The sequence below is a fragment of the Lissotriton helveticus genome, chromosome 4_1, assembly GCF_964261635.1.
Source record: "Lissotriton helveticus chromosome 4_1, aLisHel1.1, whole genome shotgun sequence".
Classification (NCBI taxonomy): Eukaryota; Metazoa; Chordata; class Amphibia; order Caudata; family Salamandridae; genus Lissotriton; species Lissotriton helveticus.
Window position 1 is genome coordinate 1733937734 of NC_136063.1, and position 18928 is coordinate 1733956661.

Consider the following 18928-nt stretch of genomic DNA (forward strand, 5'->3'; position numbering starts at 1 on the left):
GAGGGGCAAATGGGTTTGGCTGTGTGAGAGCGGATGGGATGGTGTGTGTCCGGTGAATGAGTGGAGGTCGTTTGTGGATCAGGTACGGTTGTCGGGTGGTGAGATATTTTGCCATGAGTCTGGGGCCAGGGTCAGGGCGGTGCAGTTGTTGGCGGTTTTGCGCAAGGCAGTGAGCAGTTTGGGGCTGAATCCAGTGGGGTTTGGGACACATTCTTTTAGAATAGGGGCGGCTACTGCGGCGGCGCGTTTTGGTCCTGGTATCGGATACGTTGGATTGGTAGAAGGCGGTCACGATGTTGTGAGCGATATGTCAGGAAATAGGTGGGGGCCTAGGGGTGGGATGGTAGGATGTTAATGACAATGTTGCCCTGATGTGTATTAATACCTTTTTCCTTCGTAGGTTGCGTGGGCGGACCGGGGGCCAAGATGGTCACATGGATCGTGGGGCATTCCTTTGTGCACTGGGCATCGAAATATGCGGAGCAGCAGGTGTACGGCCGTAACCTGGGACTCAATGAACTCCATCATGAGGTGCACTGGTGGGGGAAAGGGGGATGCGATGGGGGGCACTTTTGCCCTGGCTCGCGAAGATGGTCCCACAGAGGGGATGCCCGGACTTGTTGATCATCCACTTGGGGGAAAATGACTTGATTCAGCTGTCGGGTTTGGCGCTCTTACAGCTGATGCAGAGGGATCTGGAGGTCATGAAGCTAAGGTTATCTGGGGCTTGCATTGCTTGGACTGAATTCATCCCCAGGAGAGTTTGGAGGGGTGCAAATAAGCATGGGGCAGTTGAGAAGGCTCGGAGAAAATTGAACAGGGCAATGCGGGTTTTCTGTGAGGCAAAAGACATTAAGGTGATCTCTCATCCCGGACTACAACTGGAAGAAAGGTTACTTTTTAGGGACGACGGAGTGCATCTTTCGACGCTTGGGAATGCGTATTACATGATGTAAGTGCGTGATGTAGTGAGCAAGTTGTGGAATGAAGCGATCTGGTGCCATAGGGATGTGTGAGGGTGTGGAGTCGAAAGATGCACAGGAACGCAGGGGGGGGCAGGTAACCGCCCTAAAGGGGGTTCCCTGGTTGGCGGTATTTGGGAGGGGTGGGGGAGTCACTAGCGGGCGTACCCACCTCTTGTGGGGGGGAGGAGTGAATGATGGGAGGGGCGACTGGTGGCATGAGAGTAGTGCCAGGATGCGAAGAGAAATTGGAGGTAAGGTTGAAGAACGGAAGGTGGAATGAAAGGAGAGTATGATGATGGAGTTTTGGGGTTTGGGGGGTGATGTAGTTGATGTTGATTATTGTTGTGGTTTATGTTGTGCAGCCTGGTCCTAATAAATGGCCTTTTACGCTTAAACAACAGTGTGGCCTGATTATTGCGCGAAGCATCCATGCTCCCTTGAGTGACAGCTCTGTGCATCCATTCCAAATAGAGCACAAGGATTTTGGCACGATGTGCTAAGTCCAAGTGCTAGTATTGGGAGGACACAGACTTTAGAGTGACAAGGAGAGAGGCTCCGATTCCGAAAGGGCATTAAAGTGGATTAGAGCTGGCATCTTCCCTGGAGTCCAATCATATCGCCACCTCATGCGGTGCCCTGGGAGTGAGTACTCTGACGCAGCCAGTGACAAACTGCAGTAGTACATAGCAACACACAGCGTTCTGGAGCCAAGGAAACTCCCAAACATGGTTTCCTGTATGTCATCACCAAACACTGCGTCCTGCAGAAACCTTTCAAAACTTGAGACAAGAGCAAGCCTTGGATGGCGACTAAGACACAAGCAGAGTTTTTAAAAGAAACATTAGCATGTATATCCCCCTCCATCGAGGACAACTTATCACATATATTGTATTACTGTATTGAATAAAAGCCTATACAAATTTTTGAATCATCATTGCTAGGTATGAGACACACCCATGATTCATTGTGCATGAATTGTGTGCATGCCTCACAATTGTTTTTTTTTCCGGAAGTAATGCAAAATAGCTTTCGTAGACCTGGTGAAGACAGTACATTCAGAAATCTAATGGTTGCATTGTAGAGTTGAAAATACGCTTGCTTGTGGGCCGGGAGGTCAGTCATGACACGTTTTGAGCTGGCGTTTCATGGGCAATTCCCTGAGCTGGCTCAACACGTGCGTCATTACATTTCCGGGACACAACTTTTTCTGTCTCACACACGCACTCAGTTTCCATAATAATAAAACCCCAGTCCAGATTACTGAACATTATTGGACATGTGCCGGGAAAAAATACTTTTCGTTCCAATTCCAATAATTTGAGGAAAAAGGTCTCAGCAATACAAATGTGAAAACATTGCTATGTTGACAAACCCAGCAGGTACAGTCAAACATCCTGCAATGATTTCCTTTAGCAGGAACAGCCTCGTCCAGTTTCTGCTGCCTGACGTTTGCTCTCCTCGACAACACCTGACTGCTACCCCGCAAACCGCGGTCGCCATTTATAAAGCAGGCGCATTCACAGTGAATGATATTCTAAAACTCAATAAAGGTCAGATTGGGACTACGACTTTACATTCCACGACCTATTACTGTCATTGTTGCCCGAGTCCGTGTCCCCGTCCTAGCCGCCACAGTTGTTATAGGCAGGCTTTCAGCTGCTTAATCCAGGCCAGGGAGACGGCTTCCCCCAGTATCCAAAGCAACATTGCTGCATGGCGCGGAGCTGTGTGGCATAACAATCGCATAACAAACCGAGAGTTATGCCGCCCGAACGTAAATGTGATGCTACAGCAGTTGTTTCTGAAGCTCGCACATCCAAGTGTACACACACAATCTACAAGAGACCAGCTATAAAATACAGCGAAATATGCATGGTAAGTGCTGCACCACCATCTTTCTCCGAGGCGAGGCAGAAATGCGTCGGAGAAAGAATGGTCATTTTTCAGGTTGAGGGGCGTGTTTACATTCTCTCCTCGTAAAATTCCAGCCAATGGGAAGAGGAGAGAAAGTAAATAGAAAAAAGCTTTAAAAAAAATGCCCCTGAATCCGAAAAAGACGGGGCTTGGACCAAGTGACGCCCCTCTCCTCCAATGGCTGGCCAGCATTTACTAGGCCAGCCAATAGAGAAGAGGGGCGAGTTCCAAGCCCCCTCTAAGTAATATTAAATCTCGGGCTCCAACCACTGCTTCGCAGTGTGACGGTCCGAGACCTAAAAAGGGCCGGTACACAGTACCGGATAGTACAGACCATTTAAAGCTTTGTGGAAAGAAACAATCCACTCTTGTGCAGTTTGAGGTTAAATGCGCGATCATTGTGCAAGATCCGTACTAAAAGAACCCAAGTGCCATGAGGGCTAACAAGCGGCCAGCCAATGCATTTTGGGAACTACTGACGTGCATGCCTGCTTGTGCTCCGGGTCACCAGTAGAGTACACACCATGACAAATGAACTCAAGTGGATTCCTGCTTGTGCCCTGCGGGCACTAGTTAGTGTGAGCTTCGTCCACAGTGCAGGAGAAGGAATAAAAGGCACTTGGAGGATCTCCACAGAGTTAACAGCACACTGAGCCCACGACTCTTGGGCAGCGCTGTAACTTTTAAAACAAGGGTGTAGCTCTTGTAGTGACAACAGGGGTGCTGACACGCTTAAAAGAAATTCCAGAAAAGTTGCTTAAAACAGGAAACTGATAAGAGAAGCACACCAGAAAGTACAGGAATCAGTATGCTGTATCCAATAGAAATTGAGGAAAAGTAAGTGGAAAGCACAAGAACCAATCAGTAGCAAGGCTGAGGATGTAGAGCGTATTACAGAGGACATTTAATGAGACTGAATTTACTAGCAATGGAATAAAAGATGGTCCCAGTCTATTTCTGAAAGCAAGGATGTCAGGTAATGTTATTAATTGTATTAGCAGAGAGTTCCAACTGCTTGGTGTGGCACCAGTAAGCATGTACATCCGTGCTTCTGTTGACCATCATTTTGGTGTTTCACCTAGCATGAGTTTATACTCTCAAGCCACCAGATATCCTCATTAGATCCGCTACCTAGGCCAATCTTCCTAGGTGTAGTGATTTAAAGTTTATCTGGGCTTCCACCAGTAGCCTAAGTTGCAGGGAAATGGTGAGTGTTTGTTTTTATTGCTTTGGTTTTTAGTCTTTATTCAGTCATTAGGAACTTTGTAAAAGTAAAAATAAAACATATTAAAACACTATTAGAGCACAGTAAACAAAAGTGGAGTTGATAGGGCATTTAGCTGTTACACTACTAAGATATGGGACTGTAGAAAGTAAGAAACAAATGACTTATTATACTCTATCTTATCCTGCCCATATACCCAAACATCCTTCCGGCCTTTTCTTGTCATGAGCCATTTCTTTTATTACTGAGTAATGACCTTGGAGGTTAGAAGAGAGCATCTGATACTAGAGGTGAGAGGATAATGAAAGAAAAGAACAAACAAGGTGAGAAAAAGGGGAGACCATGCTATTGAGAGATGGCCTTGGTCCATTGTTAACTGTTGTGGCAGCATTCAATGTCTTTTTCTGGGGCAGCAATTTGATTTAATTCAGCTGGTTGTGTGTTTTTGAGCTCCTGCTAGGTTCTTTAAACGTGATTCTTTAGCAGCCAGTTTAACACTTCTGTTTTTTCACACTGATTTGGGGAAAGCTACAACTGTTTGCAGGGTTTCTGGGAAATAGTCTCTCAGGAGAAGAGAATATTTGGGTGAGGACTGCTGTAAGGAGTTGTTAATGGAAGATCTTTCAGCTCTTAGGATACACGCAAAGAAAATATGAGCTATGCTTTCAATTGAATTTTTCTTTTCCAATAACATTGAGCTGGAAGGTCTGGTTCCATCTATAACTTAGTTCATGAGAGTCGAACAAGTTAGATATAGCCATGGCAAAGTTTCTGCAATTGTCTGTATCTTGTAGAGTTGAGAGGTATAGTTGCTGTTGACAACAACAACAACAAAGGAGTTTATAAAGCGCCTGGTGACGCCATCACGGCGTGTCCCCGCGCTGAGAAAGAAATCAGGTGCATAGATGGAGTTACAGAGAGAACAGGTGAGTTTTCAAGCTTTTCCTGAAAGCAGTCTCCGAGTCCGCAAGTCTAATCTCCATAGGGAGAGCATTCCATTCTTTGGCGGCCATAGCCCGAAAAGAGTGGCCACCCATTCTGGCCTTCCTGATACGGGGTACTGTGAGCAAGCCAGTTCCCCTGGAGCGAAGAGTTCTATTGGGCTCATAGGGAATGGCTAAGTCTTTCATGTAGGAAGGAGCTTTTTGGGAGATGATCCTAAAGCATATTAATAATGCTTTAAAAAGAATTCTCTTTTTTATGGGTAGCCAGTGGAGGGTATCTAGAGAAGGTTTGGAAGGGGCTCTCTTGGGAAGCCTAAGGACTAGACGTGCTGCTGTGTTCTGCAGGACTTGAAGTCTCCTGATGTTTTTTTGCGATGTTCCGAGCAGAAGCACATTCCCATAGTCTATTCTGGAAGACACGAGCGCTTGGGTCATGGTGCGCCTTGCTTCAAGAGGGAGGAGATCCAGGGTGCGGTTAAGGGTCTTTAAGACCCCGTAGCATTTACCGACCACCCTGTTCACGTGGCAGTCGTAGGAGAGTTTAGGGTCAACCCAAATCCCCAGATTTTTGGCTGCTTCACAGGGGGTGGGTAGCGGTCCCAAACAAGAAGGCCACCACTCCTTGGTCCAGCTAGAATCCCTACCTCCCATAACAAGAACCTCTGTTTTCGAGCCATTCAGCTTCAGGCAGTGTTGGGTCATCCAAACCACCAGAGCTTGCATGCAAGATTTAAAGTTGTCAGAAGAAACAGAGGGAGCTTGAGATAGGGAGATGAGAAGTTGGGTATCGTCGGCATATGAGACTAATTCAATGCCGAACGATTGAACAACTTCAGCCAGAGGGGCCATATACAGATTGAAGAGGGTGGGGCTCAGGGCAGAGCCCTGAGGCACCCCCTGTTCCAAGGCAATGCTGTCAGAGAGAGAAGCACCTCTCTGAACCTGAAAGCAGCGGTTGGTGAGAAATGCCTTTAGCCAACCCAAAGCTTCCTGGGTGACCCCGGCTTTGTTCAGACACTGTAGCAAGATGGAGTGTGCTACAGTGTCGAACGCCGCACTCAGGTCCAGCATTATAAGTGCCATGGTCTGTCCTGCATCTACACCTGCCCGTAGGGTTTCTGTCGCTCTCAGTAGGGCGGTTTCGGTAGAATAGTCTGCCCTGAAACCTGATTGGGAGCTGTGAAACGCACCATTGGATTCTAGATGGGCCATAAGTTGGCTATTAGCTATTTTCTCAGCCACCTTCGCTAAGTAGGGTAACAGCGAGATGGGCCGGAGATTTTCCAGAGTGTCCTGACTGATGTTGGGTTTCTTCTTTATCGGCAGCACAATAGCTTTTTTCCATTCCATAGGGAGGGTAGCCGTAGAGAAAGAAAGTTGGAGGATGTGCCTGAAATGATACTCGAGGACTTCTAAACTAGCTGTGAGTATCTTGGGGGGAGCAGGGTCCCGGGGCGAGCCAGACTTAATGCTCCTACAGATGCTGGTAAGAGCAGTAGTGTGAGGAACAGAGAAACTGGTCAGACATTTTTTTGTATGGATGAGCTCCAAATTTTCAGTAAAATCAGATCCTGAAAGCAGGTCGGTGGAGAAATTAGAATAGATGGTAGTAATTTTATTAGCAAAGTATTTGGCAATATCATTACATTTCGCCACCGAATCATTAAGGGCATTGCTCTCGTTGGTGACTACTGAAATTTCCTTAAAAATTTTAAAAAGCTCCTTGGAGGAGTTTTCTGCTTCACCTATACGAGTCTTATAGTGTAGAGCTTTAGCGGAACGGATCAATTTATAGTATTTTGCTTGCTCATTTTTATAATGGGCTTTAGCAGTAGGGCAGAAGTCGACACGCCAGTCTCGTTCCAATTTTTTACAGGCGGTTTTAGCATCTTGAAGTTCAGCTGTAAACCATGGGGAAGGTTTCCTCAATTTCTTGTTGGTCACTGATCTACGGATGGGAGCCGTTTCATCCAGGACCGTGAGGATCGTATTTTTTAGACAAGTATAGGCGGTCTCACAGTCGGAGCCTTTAGGGGGTCCAGCCAGTTCAAGCTTGTCGGTGAACGTTTTGGGATTAAAATGTTTCCATTTGCGACAGCAATAGGTCTGCAGGTTTTCATTTTTGACTGCCGATTCAGTTGCTAATATATGTAAGGGGACCACAAAATGGTCAGACCAGGGCACTGGCACAGGAGGAAGCACTTTTACTCCGTTCCAGTTGCTAAATACTGGATCGAGCAGGTGACCCTGTCTATGGGTGGGACTTTGATGTTTCAGATCTAGCTGCAGAGACAGTAATTCTGCTAGTATGCTGGTGGCGTCTTTGTCCCCAGCATCATCAAAGTGTATATTCATGTCTCCTAGCACCAAAAGTCTAGATTTCCTTAAAGTAAGATGGGCTGTGGCCTCTATAAGGCTGCATGTAAAATCAAACAGTCTTCCCGGGGGTCTGTATAGAAGAATGCCCGATAGGGAATATTTAGGGCTCACCATAATGGTAAAGGATCCAGCTTCGCAGCGATCAATATTCACCGGCGATAAAGAGCATTCAAAGGGGGCTCTGACGGCAATGGCTATTCCGCCTCCCCTACCATCCTGCCTATCGAGCCTGACGAGGGAGTATCCTGGAGGCATCGCCTCGATGACGTCGGGATCGGAGTGCTCACCCAGCCAGGTTTCGGTCAGAAATAGGAGCCTTTGACGCTAGTTGACGTTTAAAGCCATCACATACTTTTGACCAATTCCACACTGCTGTGTCACTCCTAGTAAGCTGTACCTTGTTATTTGGATTTTTTGGCTGAGAAATAGTGGGAGTTCATTTTAACACGCATAATTGCATCATTTGGAAACTAGAGTAGCATTGCACTTCATTTAAAAAAAGCACACTTTGAAAACCAACACTTCAGATGTTTTTTCATGTAGATCGGATAAAAGTAACTGTAACACTTAAATATTTTTTTCAACGGTGACCTCCCTTAATCCGCATTCTGTGCCCCAGCCCCTTTTCCTTATGCCCCAAATCCTTAGCCTTACTTCCTTACTCTATGCCCTCAACGCTTACCCCATACTCTTAACCATATACCTTACCCATTTTAACGCTGTACCTAATCTGCTTAAACTTTAATCCTATACCCTAACACCTAATTTGTACCCCTTAACCTCATGCCTGGTACACCTAACCCCATTCCCCAAATTGTTAACCAATACATCCCGAACACTAAACCTTGTACCACAGACCTATCTCTTAATCCACTGCCTAACCATGTACTCTTTTTTTCTTTTAACAAATATCTTTGTTTGACTGTTAGACAAACTGGGACTCAAACAGCTAATCATGGTCCCCACCCACACCGCCGGACACATGCTAGACCCTATCCTATCCACCAGCAAACACATCCCTTCAGCAACACCACCAAACTCCACTGGACCGACCACCACTGCGTCCACTACACCTTCAAGAAACCCACCACGCACCACCACCCACAACGGATCCCCCAGAGCAGCTGGAATAAGATCACCGAAGACCAGCTCATCACCACCCTCGCCCGTAACCCACCAACCGACACTGCCGTAGCCGCCCGCAACCTCAGGCAATGGATCGACGACTGGGTCAACACTCTCGCCCCGATCAAGAAACCCTCAAACAGATGTACAGACAGAAAGACCAGCTGGTTCACCACCGACCTCCAGGAGTCCAAGTGGAATTGCCGAAGACTCGCGAAGAAGTAGCACCACAAACAGGCACGGGACAACCACGCTGCCCTCAAGGACGCCAGCCACAAGCACCACCGACTCATTCAAGCCACCAAAAGGACCTCCTTTCAGGAACGCATCGACAACGCACACAACAGCAAAGAGCTCTTCAACGTCATGAAAGAACTCCCCAACCCCAGCTCCAGCACTGACGACATCCCACCGTCGCAAGAACTCTGCGACTCACTAGCCACCTTCTTTCACCGCAAGATCGCAGACATCCATGACAGCTTCAACACCCAGACCCTACCAACAGCCGCTAACACCACAGATTCATCACCCCCCGGCCTCACCAAACTCCTGGTCTTCTGGACCCATGTCAACAATGATGATACCATCCGACCCCTGTCCTCACCACATCTACAACAAAGCTAACCGCATCATAGCACCCCCAACTCCGGAAGATCATCAACCGCTCCTTCGAGACTGCCACCTTCCCGGAAAGCTGGAAGCACGCCGAGATCAACACACTACTCAAGAAACCCACAGCAGACCCAAAGGACCTCAAGATTTTCCGGGCCATCTCCCTGCTCCCGATCCCGGCGAAAGTCATCGGAAAGATCGTCAACAGGACTGACCCACTTCCTCGAGGAGAACAACATCCTGGACCCGTCCCAATCAGGATTCCGCAGCAATCATAGCACCGAAATTGTCCTCATCGCTGCCACTGATGACATCGAAACCGCATCTCTCATCCTCCTGGACCTCTCGGCCGCTTTCGACACCGTCTGCCACCACACCCTTCGCACACGCCTCCACGACGCAGGAATCAGCGACAAGGCCCTGGACTGGATCACATCCTTCCTCACCAACAGAACCCAGAAGGTCTGCCCCCCCCCCATTCTGCTCTGAAGCCACCAAGATCATCTGCGGCGTGCCCAAATGATCAGCCCTACCCTTTTCAACGTCTACATGGCTCCACTCGCCAACATCATCCGCTCGCACAACCTCAACATAGTCTCCTATGCCGACGACACCCAGCTGAACCTCCACGAAGGACTGAAGGCTGTCACCAACTGGATGGAGAACAGTCACCTGAAACTGAACTCAGACAAGACGGAGGTCCTCATCCTCTGCTCCTCCCCCTCCACCTGGGATGACTCCTGAACTCATCACTCTCAATGACACAACAAGTCAACGCCGTCTCCTCCTCCTGCTTCAACACCCCCGCATGCTTCGCAAGATCTACAGATGGATCTCCACTGGAACCAGAAAGACGGTCACCCACGCCCTCGTCAGTAGCAGGCTGGACTACGGCAACGCCCTCTATGCTGGAACCACGGGCAAACTCCAGAAAAGACTTCAACGCATACAGAACGCCTCCGCACGCCTCGTCCTCGGCATACCCCGCCACACCCACATCACTGCCCACCTGAAAGACCTGCACTGACTCCCTGTCAACAAAAAGATCACCTTCAAGCTCCTCACCCACGCTCACTAATCACTCCACAATGCCAGACCAGCATACCTCAACAAGCATCTCACCTTCTACACCCCCAATCGCCAGCTTCGCTCCGACGACCTTGCCCTCGCCCCACACTTACAGAGAACCACCACCCGCGGCAGATCCTTTTCCTACCTCGCCGCTAAGACGTGGAACACCCTCCCCACCCATCTGCGTCAGACCCAGGACCCGCTGGCCTTCAGGAGGCATCTCAAGACCTGGCTGTTTGAGCAGTACCCCCCCGCCCGCACCTTGAGACCCTCATGGGTGAGTAGTGCGCTATACAAATGGATGATTTATTGATTGATTCCTTTAACAATAATATGCAAGCAGAAACACCACATCCTATTCTGAATTCTGTGTACATTGTGGGAGTCCATTATACAATTAAGACTCATTGGAGTAGGAAAAAGCACAAATAGTTAAGTATTTCCTAGCAACCAATTACTCGGCAGAATATGAAAGGGGGAGAAACCTCAACTAAAGTCTGATATGGCCATCTCTTCCGGGTAACATTACATTCGACTACTCCATATCAGTTTATGTTTTAGGTGACATCCACGAGCTTTCTATATAGGAAGATCAAGGTTTCGCCATCGGTCTATGGCCCGTTTTCATAACTGAGCATTAGGAGTTGTCTGGGTTTTTCCAATTTTTAACAATATCTCTAACCCACCCCCTTGCTGAACATATTCTTAAGAAGATCTTCTCAGCATCGTGTGACCGTTGATCTCTGGCACATATTTTGACAGTTGTTTAATAACTCCAGTGACTTCTTCCACATCAATAGGCGAATCAAGTTGAGCCATTTCCATGAATCGGAGTCCCAGTTTGGCTATGGAAGCCAGGTAATCCTGCAGCTGGAGAGACGGATGTACCACACTCCGCCTCAGTGTGTCTGATAATATTTGGCCAAAATGTTATCAGATACACTACATGTCAGATATTCCCCATCCCATATTTAGTGTAATGCCACGGCCCTAGTTCTCTGCAGGCAAGCCAGTGTAACCCAGCCAGTCCTGTCTCCTTGACTATTAAAGTCTACTCTGGGCCACAAGCCACATTTTATGGGCTTTCCCTGCTAGTGTGCTTATGGTGACATTTTATACGTTTGAGCTTGTTGAGATTATGGTCTGTGGGATGGGATCTGTAGTCCCACTCAGCTTGCGAAACATCCTTGCTAGTTTGTGGAGTGAGTGCAATTTTTATAGTTTCTGGTGGGAAATTGAGTTACTGGTCTCACTCTTATCAACGTGTTATAGGCTTCTCACAGTGAGTCCACAGTACCCTGATTTTTTTCCAAAGTAGTGGGTTCTCACTTTAACTAAACTGTCCCTAATTCTTCTATTTTGTAGCAACTATGGGTGCATCCATCATTGGCGGCATGGTGTGCTGGGTGGTTTGTCGTGGAATAGAAGGTCAACAGGCGCATGGTCTGAGAGGCACAATAAAATTACAACCACCCTTACCTACTACCCCACAAGCTCCTCAAATCCTGAGTAAAGTATTGGATTGAAAGCATATCTGTTAAGGCAGGGACAAAGATAGACCATCAAGTGTGTCTCTTGTCACATGAGTATGTCAGCCCCGCATTGGTTGGCAGTACGGAGTACTGCACCTCTTAACTTTCTTAAGGAGATTGTTAACATTCCAAAAGACGCACTGCACTGTGGCCAGGGGTCATGAACTTAAGTCATCCTCTGCCATGTAAGACCAAGAGACCTGGATTCCTTCCCACTTCTATAGGATTTCCCATTATATATATATATATATATATATATATATATATATATATATATATATATATATATATATATGCAAATAAACAAAGTCCATTAACCACGCTCTCAGGAAGCAACACGGAGACACCAAAAAACATGATCAAGCCGTTTGTCGGCGAAACGCGTTGTGGATTAAACAGCACTGGCTTCATTTTGGTGTCTCCGTGTTGCTTCCTGAGAGCGTGGTTAATGGACTTTGTTTATTTGCATATCTTTGTCGGATTCACTCCGCCGACGTCCACGCCACCTTTCATGGGTCAAGGGACCCGGAAGGAGTTTTGTTGTGAAACGAATATATATATATATATATATATATGTTATACTAACTGAATGCATCTAAACAAAACACCCTACTCTTCACCATATTTCGGAACATGAAGCATTTGTTGTGAATTGCCAGCCTATATTAGACTGGGCCAATTGACAAAATAAGGGTCAACATGTTCTCACCCAACAACCCCTCCACTCCTCACCCCTGATGGTGATCAAGGAGAAGGGAACAAGAAGGGCAGGGCTAACGTGTTCATGTTTGAGGAAATCAGGTAACTTCAAGAAAGTGCCTCTACCCCTTCCAAACACCATCCCATAATATATGGGTGAAAGAGAGGAAACAGGATGGATGGGAGCAGTTGTACTAGCATGCTGCATTGTTTGTGGCGGCATCAGCCATGGACCAGCTACATTTTGAGTCGAGGTGTGAGTCTCGATCCATGTCTTATTTTTCTAGGACCCAGTGGCTGCATTATTTTCTGATTCCAGAGTCGTTGGTCTGTCTGCTGCATGCTGCCTTGATCTGGTCCTACCTCGCCTGAGTCCCAGGCATGGTCTTGGCCGTGAGTTTCCCTTACTACACTCAGCACGCCCATCCCCAGCACGGCATATCAGCTTCATTTCTAACAAGCAATGTCAAGAAAGCCTTTCCAGTGTTCATTAGCATGCCTACAATGCAATGGGTTCTAATTGCTGGTTCATGCTGCTTCCTCCTTTTTAATTTATTTTAGCCACACCTGTGATATGTTTGAAAGTTTCCAGTAGACAGCGCAGAGTGAATGGGCAGTGGGACCTAGTTAGTAAAATCATTCATTTAAATCTTTTCAGATTAAGGTTTTATATACAGTTCTGTTTGATTTTTTATTGTAGTTCACGTTTTGCGAAAAAAAAAAAACATTGTAGCTTCTCCTGCTTGCTGCTCTCCAAGTAAGAAGTGAAAACAACAACAGCGATGGAGGGGGAGGGTGTGGGGGAAGCAACCGGGAATACAAAGTCAGTGCCATTTGTTTGTTATTGTAAAAGAAATAGGAATAAAACTTAGCAAACACTTATATGAAGTGCTTAAACAATTACAGGATGGGGAGGTAAAGACAAACAGAGGGTAGGGGTGAGGAAAAAAGAAGCAACAGGGATGGATGGAAGGGGAAAAGAAGCAACACAAATTAGGGGAAGGAGCAAGTGAAGGAATGAATGACAGATTTGTTTTTTAAAATATTATTATTAGATTTTTTCCACTCATTGTATAAAACAAATAAGAGAAATTCATACAGGATAAACATCAGAGAAGCATTCACATAGGCACAATTAACATTAATTCATTCATTAATTCACAATAAATTCTAAGATAAATTATTAAACTGACCAAGATTAGATTATATCACCTTACAGCAGTGGTCTTCAAACTTTTTGATGCTGAGACCCCCCCCCCCCCCCCATCAAATTTTTTTTACCGAAAGGACCACCTCCCGAAAACAAATTCTGTACCTGGTTGACCGTTTTCTGGAGAACATTTATTGTTCTCATTGAAAAGGTCTATCTGTGGTTGCACCTCATTAGTAACACCCAAATATAGCAATAAGCAACAAAAAGATGACCAGAGCAGCTTTACAAAGAGCCTTCTACAAAGCAGCAACACCTGTTGATGCTTTTTAGTAACTTTTAAACCTTTTGAGTAAATATTTTTTTTGTGTTAAAAGCAGCAGATGATGGATTATGTGGCAAATGCAGCAAATCTATAATTACACTAAAATTTCTCAGCCGCACAATCACATAATTCCAGTGGCCCTTGTTATAATAGCTGTATTGCATTGGCTGCAACTTTATTGCACGCCATTAAAGGAAAACCATACTATATTTCATGGGATGCTGACAGCTCATCATTTACAGCTGCATGTAACTGGAGGTAGTTTAACATCATTCATCATAATTAAAACAGAAGTACGTTTTTTAGGTCTTTCACCGTCAGGTAGCTACATACAAAATAACGGACAGCTTCAATGAATAATACCTCCATTTAAAAAAGTTGTTACTCAATGGGAAATGCAATATAATAAAGTATGAAACCTCTATTAGTTAATGCATTGCAAAACTCTGAGTGAAAGGAGAGAGCCACAGAATTAAATCATGGTTTGGTGGAGTAGAGAATAGTGACTTGTGTATTTTTAGTGCTATGAGGTCATAGCCTGTGGCAGAAAGCCCTGTGAATATTTAAGTCTTTATTTTATACTTGCATTACACACAGTATAAGATAAGCCCCTTGCGCTGCTGGTGCGTAATTTTTTATGATGCTCTGGTTGTGCAGAAAGCAGACCCATATTTACGAGGTCACGCTAAATCCCTTTGCGTCGCTTTTCATGGCCTCGTAGATTAGTGTAAGGCAATGCAGTGCAAGTCGGTGTGTTTCCTTACATTGGTCGGGGGAGGAAATCCATGGGCGTTACAGGGGGTTTTACCATGGGTTTTGACACATTCCCAGATTTACAAGGATCTGTAAACCTGAGGATGGGTCAGAACTGTACGCTGTCCCAGTGGATGCGTATTGAGGAGAAATATCTGTATTTCTCCTCAATTGTTTCCTCTTTCTATGTGCACATAGAAAGAGGAAAAGGCCTCCATGGGTTGTTTTTGCGCAGGAAGGCATGCCTTTCTTCACAAAAACAATCCTGCCAACAATGCAGACACCCTTGCACCATGGTGGAAGGGTGCCTGCGTTGGCACTAGGCACTAAATTGTGCACCGGCAGAAAGGACAGGAATGCACCATATCTTGTACTTTTGAATTGGCATAGGGCAGCACAGCAAAAATACTAGCAGAGCTGCCCTACACCATTTCATTGGAAATGAGACCCATAGATTTTAGTAAAAACCCGACCCTATGTAATGCAATGTTTTTTACATGACTGTCCCTTCAACACATTCTCTGGGGATAGTAAGTGCTATGTAAATACAATACCTATTAAAAGCAAGCACTTCACAGCTCAGTAAACTCAGTGCACTACCACTCAAAAAGTGAATTGATCAATTAACTGCAGCAGAACTCTCCTGTCCACAGAAATCAAAGCCAGGCAGACAGCTAAAACAATTCACACAAAAAGTAACCTGATGGTTTCTTAAGTTAAAAAGTGAACATGAGTGTGTATTGAAAAGCTTAAATAGAGGGCATTTGCTTTTTAAAGATGAGAACCCTCAATCACCCATAGGGTGACATGCTTCATCATTGGGTTCCCTCTTGCACACAGTGCCCACAAGGTGCACAGTGTGAGTTACAACTCTCCCTCAGGAGAGGCGCGGGAGGTGTTTTTTACTCCAATATAATACGTGAGTGAGGGGCAGAGTGCAAAATAATATCAAAAAAGTGTATTAAAACCACCTCATATGGGGAAAAGAACTTTATTGAATATCCCCAATGGATGGAGTTAAAAAACAGTGTAACTATATAGATAAGGATGTTCCCTATCTTACTAGGTCAACATGTTTCGGCCAGGTGATAATAATTTGTGGCATTCTTCAGGACCAATGTCTTTTCACTCTGCTAAAATTTGTGAAAAACAAAAGACCATACTTAATTTTTATATGGGTGTCTTCTGGAGCAACTTCAGTATGGTCCGTTTTCTGTAAACACACAAAATGTTCTTGTATTATTTCCATAAACACACCTTTCTGCTAGTGTGCTGCTGGCCTGAAAGAAATGCAAATGTGCACAATTACATTTATAGATTAACTGGTTGTGCACATTTGCATTTCTTTCAGGCCAGCAACACACTGGTAGAAAGGCATGGTTAGCTGTCTGTCTGGCTTCGATTTCCCAGCACAGGAGCGTCCCTGAATAACACTCCAGAGAAAGCATGTTAACTACCAGAAGCAACCATCTGGGTCGTTTTCTTTAGCAAATGAAGAGCGAGGACCCCTTCCCATGCCTCCAGGCCCCCCCTGGGGTAAGTGCCCCACAGATTGAATACCTCTGCCTTACAAGGATATAAAAAAAGATTAGACCATTTCAATATTCAATTAATCATTATCGACCTGAATAAAATCCTGTCTAAATATTTTCAAAATCTTATCAAACTTTAGCAAAGAGGAGGGACCCCTTACCAAAGCGAGCTCTTATTCATATATCTGATATATAAGGGAGCACCATTTCGAATCTTTAGACGCATTCCCTGAGATCCATGCCCTATCAATGCAAAGTCGGACAGATAACAGCATAATTGTAATTAATTTCCGAGATCCCCCCTCGAGTTCATACTTAACACCCATAGTTTTCTCCTCAACTAATAATTGTAGGGAAATGCCCAGGGTTCGTAACATACAGTTCACCACCCCTCCCCAGAATTTTTGTAAGCGGGGGCAAAGTGCAAACATGTGCAGGACATCAGCAGCATAAAGATTACACTTGGAACATCTTGTTCTATCTGTAAGGGCAGTTGCTCCCCATTTTAAGATTACATCTTGGGTATAGTATAAAAACACAGTGTGCGCCACTGTTGTAGTTTAAGATTAAAAGAGTGTATGCAGTAGTCAAGCAGATCTAAAGCCATCTGAATTTCTCCATTCAATACCTCACACGAAAGGAGTCTGCTCCATTTTGCTGCTAATAATGGAATGTCTTCTATAGCAAACTGCAGAAATCCCTGATACATTGTACTTCTAGTAGGTTTAATCTCAGGCTTAAAATAGCATGAAGAAAGCTCTGTCGATGTCCATTGCATGATCACTGCTGGTCCGCATATAATCCCTCAATTAAAGGTATTTAAAGAAAGAATGACGAGGAAGTCCAAAGGCATCCTCTAAGTCCGAAAAGGACCTAAATCCATTAGGATCAAATAATTGACTCATTGTTATAATTCCACAATCTAACCAGACTCTACAGGTTGGATCTCTAGAAATAAGGGGAAACGCAGGGTTGTCCCATATGGGGGTATCTTTGTTCATAAAATCAATAGACTATTTCTTACAAATCCCCTTCCAGATAAAAATAATATCCAAGTATTTTGAAGCGCACTCTTTTGTAGAAGTTGGGAACATCTAGTTGATAAAAGAAAAGCCTAGCTTCTGCTCCAAGAGCCAGCTGGTAGCAGAATGATGTTGGATCTGTCTCCCCTAAATCAGTAGACAGCGCAATCATCCACTAAAAGCAGCCCAAAAGTGCAGCTTAAAATCCGGTAGTGAGAGCCCTCCTCTCTTATAGGGAGATTTTTAAAATTGGGTAGTGCACCTTGCTCGCCTGTAGCCCCAGATAAAACTACCAATAGCACCTTCCAGACATCTAAAAAAAGAATTCAAGACTCTCAGCGGAATTGCCCTAAACAAATAGAGAAATTTGTGGAGAATTTTCATTTTAATATTATTTACTCGTCCAATAATGAGTGCTAACTAAAAGACCGTAGAGCACAACCTAATACCTGAATAAACTGCTGCGGTAATTACCCCTAGAATTGGAGCATCAGGAGTGACATTGAGAAGAACCTGAGTTTCAGATATATTCAGTTTATAGCCTGAAAATTCACCAAAAATGCGTGCTTCGAGAGTAATCTGAGTGAATGCTGTTGTTGGGTTAGAAGAGAAATTTCCAACATCGTCGGCATATGCGTTTAATTTCGGTTGTTGATCACCAAGAACCCATGGTTGAATATCTGTATTCCTAAGGAGGGACTGTAAATCGGGCTCTATTTAAAGAGCAAAAAGGAGGGGGGAGAGTGGACACCCCTGTCTGGTCCTGAGATAGATCTGAAAGAATCCAGAGTAGCTCCAAACATGTGCCACCTAAGGGCATTGGATCTTGTTAAGTGCATGAATCAGTTTAATAAAAAATCTACCCCTATACCAAAGGCAGACAGCGGGCCCATAAGCAGTCCTAAACAACACAGTCGAATGCCTTCTCAGCATCGAGTAATATTGCATTTCTCAGCAATGTCAAATGCAGCAAATTCTGTATTGATAGGCGCGGTGGTATCTATGCCTGGGACAAATCTGCGTTGCTCTAGGAATACTAAGGCTGAAATTACTGGAGCAAGACGGCTAGCCAAAATTTTAGCAAACCATTTAGCATCTGTGTTAATCAATGGAATGAGCCTATATGATTCCAAACCATAGGCCGGTTTAGCCGTTTAGAAAAAAGACCACAATATTAGTTGTGTTCCAACTTTCTGGAACAGCCCCTTCTGCCTGATTGAATTGGGTAACAAAAGTAAATTCCATGCTCAACATCTCTCTGAATGGCTTATAAAACTTCGTAGGCAGCGAGTCTTTCCCTGCCGCCTTACCCGAGGATAGGGCCCATAATGCAACCTCAATTTCCAGCCTTGAGATATCGGTCTGAAGGTCTTCTGACTGGTCCTCCGTAAGACACAGTAGGTGGCACTGTTGAATATATTCTACACATTTATATTGATCAAACTCTTGTGACTGGCTGTATAGCTTTCTATAAACCTGAGAGAATTCATCCAAGATGTGTGGGATTTGTGTAAAGCTTGCCATCTACTCCCTCAATGGCCTGAATTTTACCCTTGTTTGCTTCTGTAATTTGATATGCTAATACTTCACCGACCCTTTCCCCATATTCATATTGAAGCCTCCTGTATTTTACAAACCAGACAGCTATCTGCTCCTTCAATCTGCATCCAGCACGGTATC